Genomic DNA, 11,631 nt, shown 5'->3' on the forward strand with positions numbered 1-11,631 from the left:
AGAACAGTGTGATTACCTGCTAAAGAACATTGAGCTGAACATGCATAGTCCCTTGACAATGTGAGCCTTTGACTCTATATAAACTAAGAAGGTAGCGCTAGTTTTATTAATATTTCTTCTTGCTTCAAAGGTTAATAAATCTCTCATCTTGACCCCTTACTATTATTATTTTTTTCAATTTATAAGAAATTGCTTGGAAACATATTTCATGACCAGACAATTACTGGACTAGTGACAGGCATGACAAGGGTCAAGCGTCAATTAGATCAGAAGTAATTTATATTTGATTATTAAGTAACTATCTGATAATTAGGTAAGAGTTGAAATCACAAAGAGAAGCTCTTTAAAAATACAAGCTCAGAGTTGAAACTAGTCATACGACCGGTGAAGATGGTGCTAGCCATGATTCAGACATGCCATATCATGTGAACAAGTGGATGCATCATTGGCACCATATGTCAACAAATTTTAAGAATTCCAACTTTTATGTGGTTGGATAGGAAAGAACCACATTAAAGATAAAGCAAATAATACATAATTTTCTGTAGGAGATATAGAGTTGTTAACAACACTCTTTCCAACAGTGGAAGTAACCAAGAAATAGTATTGTCTGCAACGTACTAATGTAGTAGTAAACAATTATACCTGCAATTTTTCTGAAAATTGGAAGATAATTTCTATCTGGCAACTAATAATGTAATCTCCACCCGCGGGCTATGAAACTTACTCGGCACATCCTTTACCTCACCAAGATCTTTCTTTCAGTAATCCCCTTCCATTATCTCCCAGAGTACAAAGAATTCCTCTCATCTCCTCCACCATCTGAGTCACTTGTGCTCTCCTTTCACCAGATAGCCAATAGTCATCTGGATCAAGCATGTTTGGAATCTCTCAGGCACATCTCTCGATTTGACAAACCCCCTTACTAATCCGCTACAAGTCAGATTCTCCACATAGCGGATTATTAAGGGAGGTTTGTCAAATCGAGAGATGTGGCAGAAATCCTCAACCTCTTGCTGTAGATTCTCCTCCATTGGATTTGAAGTTTTGAAGAATTGAAATGTTAAACCCTGAAAATCTTCAACAAGCACACAAATTAACATTGAGAAAAAAATCCAGAAAATATTTACACTGGGCATTGAGTAGAAGAAAACCTAAAAAATAGGTCTTGTTTGTTATTAACGGTGTTTACACTATATTGAACAACAATGTGAAAATAACCCAGAAAACATTTAAAAACCAAGACACACATCAACATTGTAAAGAAAAAACAAAAACCAGAAAACATTTAAAGAGTATTTACACCATATTGTCTCGTTGTTCTTGGATTCACACCAAAGTTTGAAGAATGGGAAGATTAAACTCTTAAAATCTTCAACAAAGACACATACGAAAGAAAAAATAAATAAATAAATAAAATAAATCCAGAAAAAAATATATATATTAACATATATAATATCATTAAGAAAAAAATGAATTTACATTTTTGGGTAGGGATTGAATAATAATAAATTTACATTTTTATTTAACAAGATTTAAGTTTTTTACAGTATAGCTAAAAGATTCCAAGTTGATATTATATTAGTTTAAAGAGAAAATAAGTTGAATTTATTTTCACTCTCTATTTTTGGGCCACTAAATAAATATTTTGAAAATATTTTGGGAGGTCAAATTAAAATTTATTATGAAATTTTGAACAATAAATTAAGTTTATCTACAATAAAATTATTTTTTGGGGGCTACTAACTTTCTATTACCTTTAACTTTCTATCTAGACAATATACCCTTAACTTTCTATTTATATTTTCGGCCTTTTTATTCTATGGAAGTCAAAGTTCAATAGAAAGATGATAAATGAGTCTAAAGGCTATTTATTCTTCTTCTTATTTTTATTTTTTAAAATTCTTTAAGTGCTAGTTTGGTGTGGTGGAATGAATTGGAATGGAATGAGAATAGATGTAGGAATGGGATGAGAATGGAATGGAATGGTCCTTCCTTTTATTTGAAGGTGGAATGATTTTGATGAAATGACCATTCTCCAAGAATAGTAGGGAATGATGATTCTAACTTTAAAATTGACACCAAACACGAAAATGAAAAAAAAAAAACCATTCCATTTCACTTTCTTTTATTCCATTCCACTGTACCAAACTAGCCCTAAGGGTTAGTTGGGGTGTTGAACAATTATGCAATAGACAGTTGCTTAGAGCATCCACGCCGGGCTCGCGGAAGGCTCTTTTCGCGAGCCAAACGGCCCAGAAGCGTTCCACCAGTCTCACAGAAAATGGGTGGGCCCACAAGGGCTCGCGGGCTGACTCATGGTCCAAGTCGCTGTAATTTTTTTTTTTTTTTGTCTTATTCGTTGCCAAAATGGCATCGTCATTTTTGGAAGAGCTTTTTTCTTTTAAAGGTGCTTTGACAGTATTATTAACTGAAATTCTAGCAGAGCCAATCAATAATGGTGGTTTGTATCTTCATATAAAAATAAAATATAAAAAATCCTTAATTTGGCACTTTTAAGTATGAGCATAATTTAGAGATCGAAAAAGTTAATTATTACCTCAAAGGCTCAACCCAACAGAAGGGATCCTTAATTTTCGTATGATTGAATGTGAAAATGCAAAAAATTATGATGAAAAGGGGTATGGTTGCTGCTGTTGTGAGATTGGAGTGGAATTAGGGAGAGGAAAAAACAAAAAGTACCTGCCATAATTATGGACTCGATCGCCATGAAAGACACATGTAGAAAGGCACATATTTATTAAAAATACTAAGAGAACCATAATATATTCATTCAGCTTTTGATAGCCATCACACACAGTGACACACACAAAAAAACCTAGTTTGGAAGCTACTTTTCACTATTAGAACAAAGGTAAAGACCCGAATCAAACGAACCAAAGTTAGAACAAATCAAATGATGAGATGAACGAAAGAAAGAAACATATATAAAAGATCCATTCATGCAAAAGGAGAGAGAAGAGAGATAGAGGATGAACATACCTCGTCACCCGAGGCGATAGCGGAGGCTGCGCCCTGCGGAGTGTTGAAGCAGATTCAGATTTGTGTCGTCTGAAACTTGCCCTAACTTATTTATTTATTTTTCCATTATCCATCCCCTTTGGGCCTCAAAATTTGAGGCCTCTAAAATTTGAGGCCCAAGGCGACCAAGACTTGTCCTAACATTTTTTTTTTTACATCCCCTGTGGGCCTCAAAATTTGATTCTGAAATAAATGGAATAGATACTGAATGTTGTTCATCTGCCAAAAAAAAAAAAAAAAAAAAAAAAAAAAAAAAACTACAGTATTCAAAACTCTCACTAGATTCGTCACTGTCATCAAATTTGTATGATATATATCAATAATATCCATAGGTATATTGGACAGAAAAAAAAATCTCAAATCCGTTAATCTTTCAAGATGCCCAATAAAATAATTATTGATAGTATAAGTATCAAGCTTCTTGATATTTATATTATATAACTCTGTCTCTATAAGACATCCTTACACTTTCTCTTTTCTACAACTTTATTTTGCGTAGGAGAACTAGGAATGATATACTGTGGCACAATGTTCTACTCTTTAAGTATATACTGAAAGTACTACAATTTACACCCTTTTTATCCATTCTCAAAACTCACCACCTTAGTCCAATCTTAAAACCATAATCACTATACCCAACTACTTTCAACTTTAGTCTGGTATATTTTACACACATCAAGTGCTTCGGACTTCTGGTGATTAAGTACACAATCATACCTTGAGAACCCATCAATGAAGATAATAAAATACCTTTACCGCAAACGAGTTACAATAAAAAATGGACCACAAAATTCGGTATAAATATATTCTAAAAGACCAAATGACCAACTAGCCTCAAAAATTGCATTTTTCTGCATTTGTCCTTTGACACAACCAACGCATAAAATTCGTGACCCAATAATTTCATCATTGACAAAGCGTTCAAGTCTCTTTTGAGAGACATTTCCCAATATCCTATGCATAACATAGATAAATCATCTCTAACCAAAACATGATTTTATTCGAACGATATCGAGTCTATTGAAAAATAAGAAGTAGGTATGACCACATCCGGATCCATCTACCATGTCTATACCTATACTTTTATCAAGTTTGACTCAAATATTAACATTGCAATTTTCTTTCTTGCTTTGTTTTTCTTTTTCACCACAATAGCCTTTTCTTTTTTATGTCTTTTATTTCTACAGAACCAACATTTATCATACCATGATCAATGTCTTTTCATGTATTGTTCTGTCTTTTTTTATTCAGTTTAGCCTTATACACTTTCTTGCCGCCTAGTTTATTTTTGAAACGATTCTTGCTGTCACGGCAAGATGAGCTGACTCGATTTTAACACCCTTGAGTCACTCCCCTTCTATCACACAAAGTGCTAACAGCTGGTTAATGCCACATTTAACTTCTTGTGAATTATAATTCACCTTGAAAAGCTGAAAAACCTAAGTAGAAAATAGGTTACGAAGTGGACAAATAACTTATCATCAAATATGATTCCCTACTACCTCAGATCACTAACCAGCTTGCACATCTTATAGATGTACTCCCTCACTGAACCATTGCCATCATATCTGACTGACATAAACCATATCAGATAATAGTATTGTAGTTGCTTCTTAATATTCATTAACTCTTTTTTGATCAAATCAAGAAGCTCCTTGGCAGTATCAAGTCTAAGAATACCACCATGAATAGTAGCACCAATAGAAGCATAAATTAATCTAATGGCATAGTCGTACCTTTAGTCCACTTAAAATGTAACAACTTTTCTACCTAAAAAAACTCTATAATGGGCATATAAGTTTCTTCTTAAAAAAAAAAAACACAGACTCATAGTCCAAGTAACCCAATATAATATCAAAACTTGTCTTCTAGACAATATAATTTTTAACCATTCAATGGTTCAATCCCTATGAGCTATCTTTAAAATTACGAAAGTGCCTGTAACTTGAATAAATGTTATATTGAATAACACCACATAAACAACATATAAAATAATATGTCATAATTGTAGGGATTATTATTTTAATTCGTGCTTGGGGTTTTAAGCCAAATTTCTCAGGGTGTTTTACTATGTGCAAAAACTATCCACCTTGCGGGAACAGATAAAATGTCATCTAAAATCACATTTTGGCAGAATTTTAGATTTTACTTTACCTCCCAAACTTGCGATAAATCTCATATAGACTTATTTGATTATACTTGAATTATTGCTAAACACTTCCATTACCTTTTGGCAAGATGGTTATTTAATTATAATCCAAGCACTCTCAAATATTCTACTCACTTATCCCACACTAAGACATTGATCACCTTTTGGCAGAATAAATGCCCTTATGTAAGTAAGTGCACTGTAAGACCTCAATAAGACCAATGTCTTAAAATTTTAATAAAATAATAACCTCCATAAGCGGGTCACCTTTTGGTAGACATCACCCACTTTAGCTATTACCTTTGCTACGGTCACTTTACCAGTCTTCCTAAACCCCAAGGAAGACCTATAGTGCAGAAGTTCCATTTATTTAAGTTCAACAACTTCTTTATAATGCACATAAACTAAACCCAAATATTATGGAACACTTGATTTAACTGTAATATAAATAGTTTTAATACAAATAAAATAAAGCCTCCTCATACATCTTAAGAAATTACAATGAACAATATAATAACATGCACATCAATCAAGATTTAAAAAATCTTAGTTCTTTCTATACTTTAGTTGAAAGAAAATTATAAATACTTGATACATGTAGATTATATATTCAGTAAACAATTTAAAATATTAGATTCTTTCAATCAATCAAGTTAATACTGCTTTTACTTATAGCACACAAATCCCATAAATTTTCAAGCTAAAGCTGACTTGTATATGTAATACAATCTTAAGAAAATCTATAACATTTATTCTCACTATTCATGAATAAACCACTTATTCACAATATTGTCAAGCAAATAATCTAATTGATGATAAAATTTCAAAGAAAATTTCTATTCAACTATTCTTTAACATCAACTAATTACTGTACACATATTAGAACTTGAATTGAATATATATTGATTAAATATTTAATTAGTTCACCACAGATCAGTAAATTATGCCCCATATATTCACATACTGAATATAGAATGCAAATTTTAAATTACTGTACACATTTATACATATTTACCATAACATTTAAAGCATTCATTACTCAATTATGCACAATATAATATTAGTCATTACTCAATTATGCACAATATAGTATATATACATATATCTATATTGTGCATACAAAATTATTTGATTGTGCAAGAAAGTAGAGAATACAAAACTGACCCAAAAGTATAGGCATCAGTCTCTAGTTTAATCTAACGAGTTCGTCTCCATATATACTATCAAAAAAAAAAAAAACAAAAAATAAATAAATAAAAAATAAACAATACTTTCCAATGCACGAAAATCAAGTCTAACTCAATATCCAAGTGCACCGACGCTTGGGATATAGACTTCTCTATTCTATAGTGGGTTGTGCGGCATTCTCAGACCAGCAGATTACTTGTGCCTAAGAATAGTTTACTTTTTGAACTCCTCTTGCTATATATATATACACTTATAACCATGACTACAATTATTAAGTGCACCAACCAATTTGCTGTTTGTACGTATTTCTTTTCTCTTTAAAACACAAGATCAAGGACCATACCTCACAAATTTATTGTTTAACAAATCGATATGATGGCAACAAACTGATATATATATATATATATATAGCATAACAAATTTATTGCTTAACAAATTCTCGTTTGGCGTGCAATAAATTTTTTGCACAAAATATTTTCAAATAGGTGAATCAATTACTCACCCACGAAAACTAGAATCAACTGATTATGCATATGCCAATACAAACAAACAATTTTCAGATGATTAATCACTCACGAAAATCGAGGACACAAAGGTAATCAGTGCGATTTCAAATACACCGATTTACGTATGCTACATAATAAATTAATTTTTACTATTTTGATTTCTACAAATCCTAACTTGGCTCTGATACTAATTGTTGGGTTTAAATAATAAATAATACATAAAAATCAAAATTAATCATGAATTAAATAGAGGTTTTTGATATCATACCTGATTAGAAGATTAAACTTTAGATACCTTTGAGAATTCCTTAGTACTCTTTGAGAGATCTAAAAAATTAAAGTGTTTTACCCCCTTCTGAGAGTTGTCGATACGATAGGATTGAATAAGGGTTTTAAAACCCTTATATGTAACAATAACAGGGGGGGACGGCTTCTCTACAAACAAACATATCTAAGTCTCTCTTCCTATCATGGAAACTTAGATATCAATGATTAAAAATAAATCACACCAAATAAGTTGGAAAATCACAATCCAACGGTATAAAACCATACTCCCAATTAGACCACCAAATTGGAAAGTACAAACCCAATCCATTAAGTATCAATAATCACATTCCAATCCTATTTTAGAAAATGTATTATATAGGATCATAAAATAATTTTTATTATTTATATATATAAAAATTTCCAACAGGCGTGCCTTGTGAAAATGGGTGTCGGTCGAAGTAGTGCTAAGAAAGGGGATGTTCCGCAGTTTTTCATCAACCAAACAAAAAGCAAGAATGTCAAATGTATGCTGGTGTACGTAGTATACAGGATTAGGGTTTGTAACACGAAGCCAATGAATGGCCCCATTGAGTAGCGTCCCATAAGGGAAAACTTGAAGATCACAGTTTGGGAAGTAGTCAACTTCTCTCCAATAACCAATTCTCATTGAATATACGTAGACTCGATCGCACCGTATGTTCACCAATTTGTAGTCACCATGGCGATGGTCATAACCAAATCCAACTGTGTTGCCTGAAAAATTATTGCAATACCGTATTTGCCTGGACTCCTTAGTAGAAAGATTGAAAACATATACATCTTGGTTAAGCTTAATAGGGTTTAAATTAAAAGATTCTACCGACATACATATCAACCCATGGTAAGAACCAACGATTCGACATCCTCTGATTTCACATCCTCCTTTGCTCTGAAATAAATAATTCAACTTTTCTACAACAATATTATTATTAGGGTTAATTTCACTAGCACTTCCCTAAGTTTGGCCAAATATCACCTTAAAACATCTTTTGAAAAATACTATCACTCACACTCCAAATCACTTTTCCACTACTATCACCGTTAAAATGGGTATGAAATGACATTTTTACCCTCATTTTTTAATGCCTTTTATTTTAAAACCTATAGGGACGAACTTACCCCCATCACCTACGTCCTATCCCACTCTTAGTAAGTCTTATTTATTCCCTTCCTGAGGAAATCCAAGATGATTGTAGGAAGAGGAAAAAGCTGCAGGGTTGGAGAATAATGGAGGCAAAACAGAGACTGTCCGAGAAGTAGAGGAATTCAAGAACTAATAAAAATGGTTCATTGGAGTCCGGGGGACCTTCTTCAGTGATGTTGGAATTGGAGGGTAAACCTCTCCAAGGTAATGCATTATTTTCCTTTTGAATTCATTTTTATTGTTTTTTTAATTCGTTTAATATTTTTTTTTTTTCAATATTAGGTTTGATATAAAATTTGTGTGTGCTAATAATATTTAACGATTTTCCTTTTGATTGCTGCATATAAGCTAATCTGCCAATTTTACACAGAGGCAAGAAAGAGCTAGCAAAAACCACTAGTATTTGGAGATATCATATCAAATCAAATCTTTTTTTTTTTAAATATTTTTTTTAATTGTTTTGTTTGGAAAGATAGATTACTTTCAATTTGCTCATATGTAAAAATGGATTCTATGTACGACAGCATTTATTAGCTTTAATCACTGGAAGTGCGAGCCAACGAAAAAGCTGTGGTTCTTTCAAGGAAAATGATAACATTAGGTCTATCGGCAAACAAATGAAGTTTGTTCCGAGGGCAAAGTAGCCTCCCAAGCTACCTTCCAGAATCATACCTCCTGAGTTAGCACGGGTCAATGATACCCGAATGGCACCTACTAAGTTACACACACACACACACACACACACTGTATAATACTTATATATATGTATATATATATATTTGTAAATTTGCAAAACATTTAGGGATAGTTTAGTCTTTTAGTATATTTCTTTAGGTTAAAAGTTTTTTTTGACAAAGTTAAAGGGCAGTTAAGTCATTTTATATATTGTTAGATGTCTAAAGATAACAGTTGGGGTGTGAATGAAAAACGAAATAAACGTTTGTAGAATGAGTGATAGTAATTTTCGAAAATTGTTTTAAAGTGATATTTGGCCAAATCTGAGGGGGTGTCAGTGAAATTAACCCTTATTACTATTATTATTGTCGGCACTTGCTGTGTAGAGACTGTATGGGGCATAGGGATTGGATATGAATAGAATATTGGACGACGACTTTGTGATTGATTGATTGAGGTGGGTTTTGATGAAGTAAGGATCGGAGATCAATGAGCGCCATGATTTCGATACACACTTGAATCGTAGCAGAAACTTAACCGATAGTTTTGAAAGTATTTTGACAATAAGATGATAGCAACGGGGGCGGGTTTGGGCGGGTTTACCCTCCCTCGCCCCCACAACCGTTTAAAAATCCCGCCCCCGTTCCCACCCAAAACCACAAAAACCGGGGTACTTTCCACCTCATTCCTGTAACCGTTTAATATTTTTACCTCTACGGGTAACCACCCGGCCCCGTTTAAGACCATAATTTATTTATTGTTGAAATAGATTTGCTCCTTTTTTTTTTTTTTTTCCCCCTCATCTTCAATTATTCACCTTTGCAAATTTCTTTTTAATCAAATTCATTTTTTACTTTAATATTGTTATATAGGGTACTAAATATATAGTGGGAAATATATATACTAATGAAATATGGGTACTTAAGTAATTTGCCTATCTAAACGGGGCGGGGCGACCTCCCCCTGCCCCCGTACCAAACCCGTGCGGGTTTTTATTACATTAAACCATCTCTGCCCAAATAAGTAAAATGGTCTCCCAAAACTGTCAAAAATGGTGCGGGGTGAGGCGGGTAACCGCGGGGGCGGATCAAATTGCCATCCTTAATAAGATGTTGAGGAAGGTAAGGCAAAAACAGGGGCATGGCTGCTTCTTCACACCGACCATTAATCGCCATGGCTTTGTCTCGCTTACCATTTGGCAGGCCAATTCTCTTTTCTTCAGAGTCCTAAATATAACCAATCAATGAGGTCCCCAATTAAGTCAGTTACCACTTACTTCCCAACAAATAACCGACTGACTTACTTATTGTTAAAAAAAAAGATAAATGCTTAGCTATTCACCGGTGAGTAGGGTGAAACTACTCACCCCTATATGATCCAATAACAAAATAACACATTACCTTTAATAATTAAATAATCTACACCTTTCTCTACTTTCTTGGATCAACCACTGAATAAACGTGTTTTTATGTGTGAATTATTTTATTATTAAATGCGATGTGTTATTTTATTATTGAACCACATAGGTGTGAGTACCTTCACCCTACTCACTGGTGAGTAGCTAAGCATTATCCTCAAAAAAATAGATGACGTATCATAAAGGGTTCAAAAAGGAAATCCTCTATGATATATAATATTGTTTTTTAATTTATGAAAAAAAGGAATGCAATTAATAACAATACCCTATTATTATCTCTATTAGGATTCGGATTTAGGAGTTCACTTCTTATTGAAGACGGGTGAGTAAAATATAATTTAAAATAAATATTTAACAAAGTAATTAAATAATTGTAAATTTTAAAAGAGATAAAATATATAATTCCAAAATTGAACTTTACAAAAGGAATTCAATTATTGATAGGTGCATTTTCAAACTCCTAAACAATATCAAAATCAACACTATTTTTTATTACAATCTTCTAATATTTTATTTATTTATATATTAAACAATTATTTATAAAGATGTATAGACTAAATTATTTATATATTTTTATATGGTTCCTTTATATATTTCCTTGTCTAATAAGAAAAACTATATTATTTATTTTCTATGTGTATTTCCTTTTATTAAAAAAAAAGCTCATAAAAAATAGCTAATTTGAGTTTTATAAAAACTCTTTTAAATAGGTAATTTGAGTTTTATAGAAACTCTTCTAAATTTCTTATATTAATTTTTTAAAAAATTCATAATAATTAAATAGGTAATTTGCGTGTTATTCTAAAAAGAAACTTACATGCTGAACATATAAGTTTATTATTAAAAAATAATATACTATTGCTTGTGAGTAAAATCTAATTTAAAGTCAATATTTAATAAAGTAATTAAATAATTATAAATTTTTAAATATCCTTTAACATAAAATTTACACAAGGTAAAAGAGATAAAAATATAATTTTTAATTGAACTTTACAATAGGAATTTTTTTTTTTTTTTTTTTTTTTTTTTTCTTCCTAGTTGGGACTCACACACACTGCCTCCACAAAGTAAAAGAGAAAATATGTGGAGACTAAGTAGACTAAATTATTTATTTTTTTATATATTTCCTTGTCTAATTAGAAATACTAAATTATTTATTTTCTTTATATATTTCCTTAACGAATTAGATTTACTTTTATTATAA

The sequence above is a fragment of the Cornus florida genome, unplaced genomic scaffold (genome assembly GCF_030987335.1).
Source record: "Cornus florida cultivar Cherokee Brave unplaced genomic scaffold, ASM3098733v1 CherokeeBrave_3.0.0_Hap2_Chr10, whole genome shotgun sequence".
Classification (NCBI taxonomy): Eukaryota; Viridiplantae; Streptophyta; class Magnoliopsida; order Cornales; family Cornaceae; genus Cornus; species Cornus florida.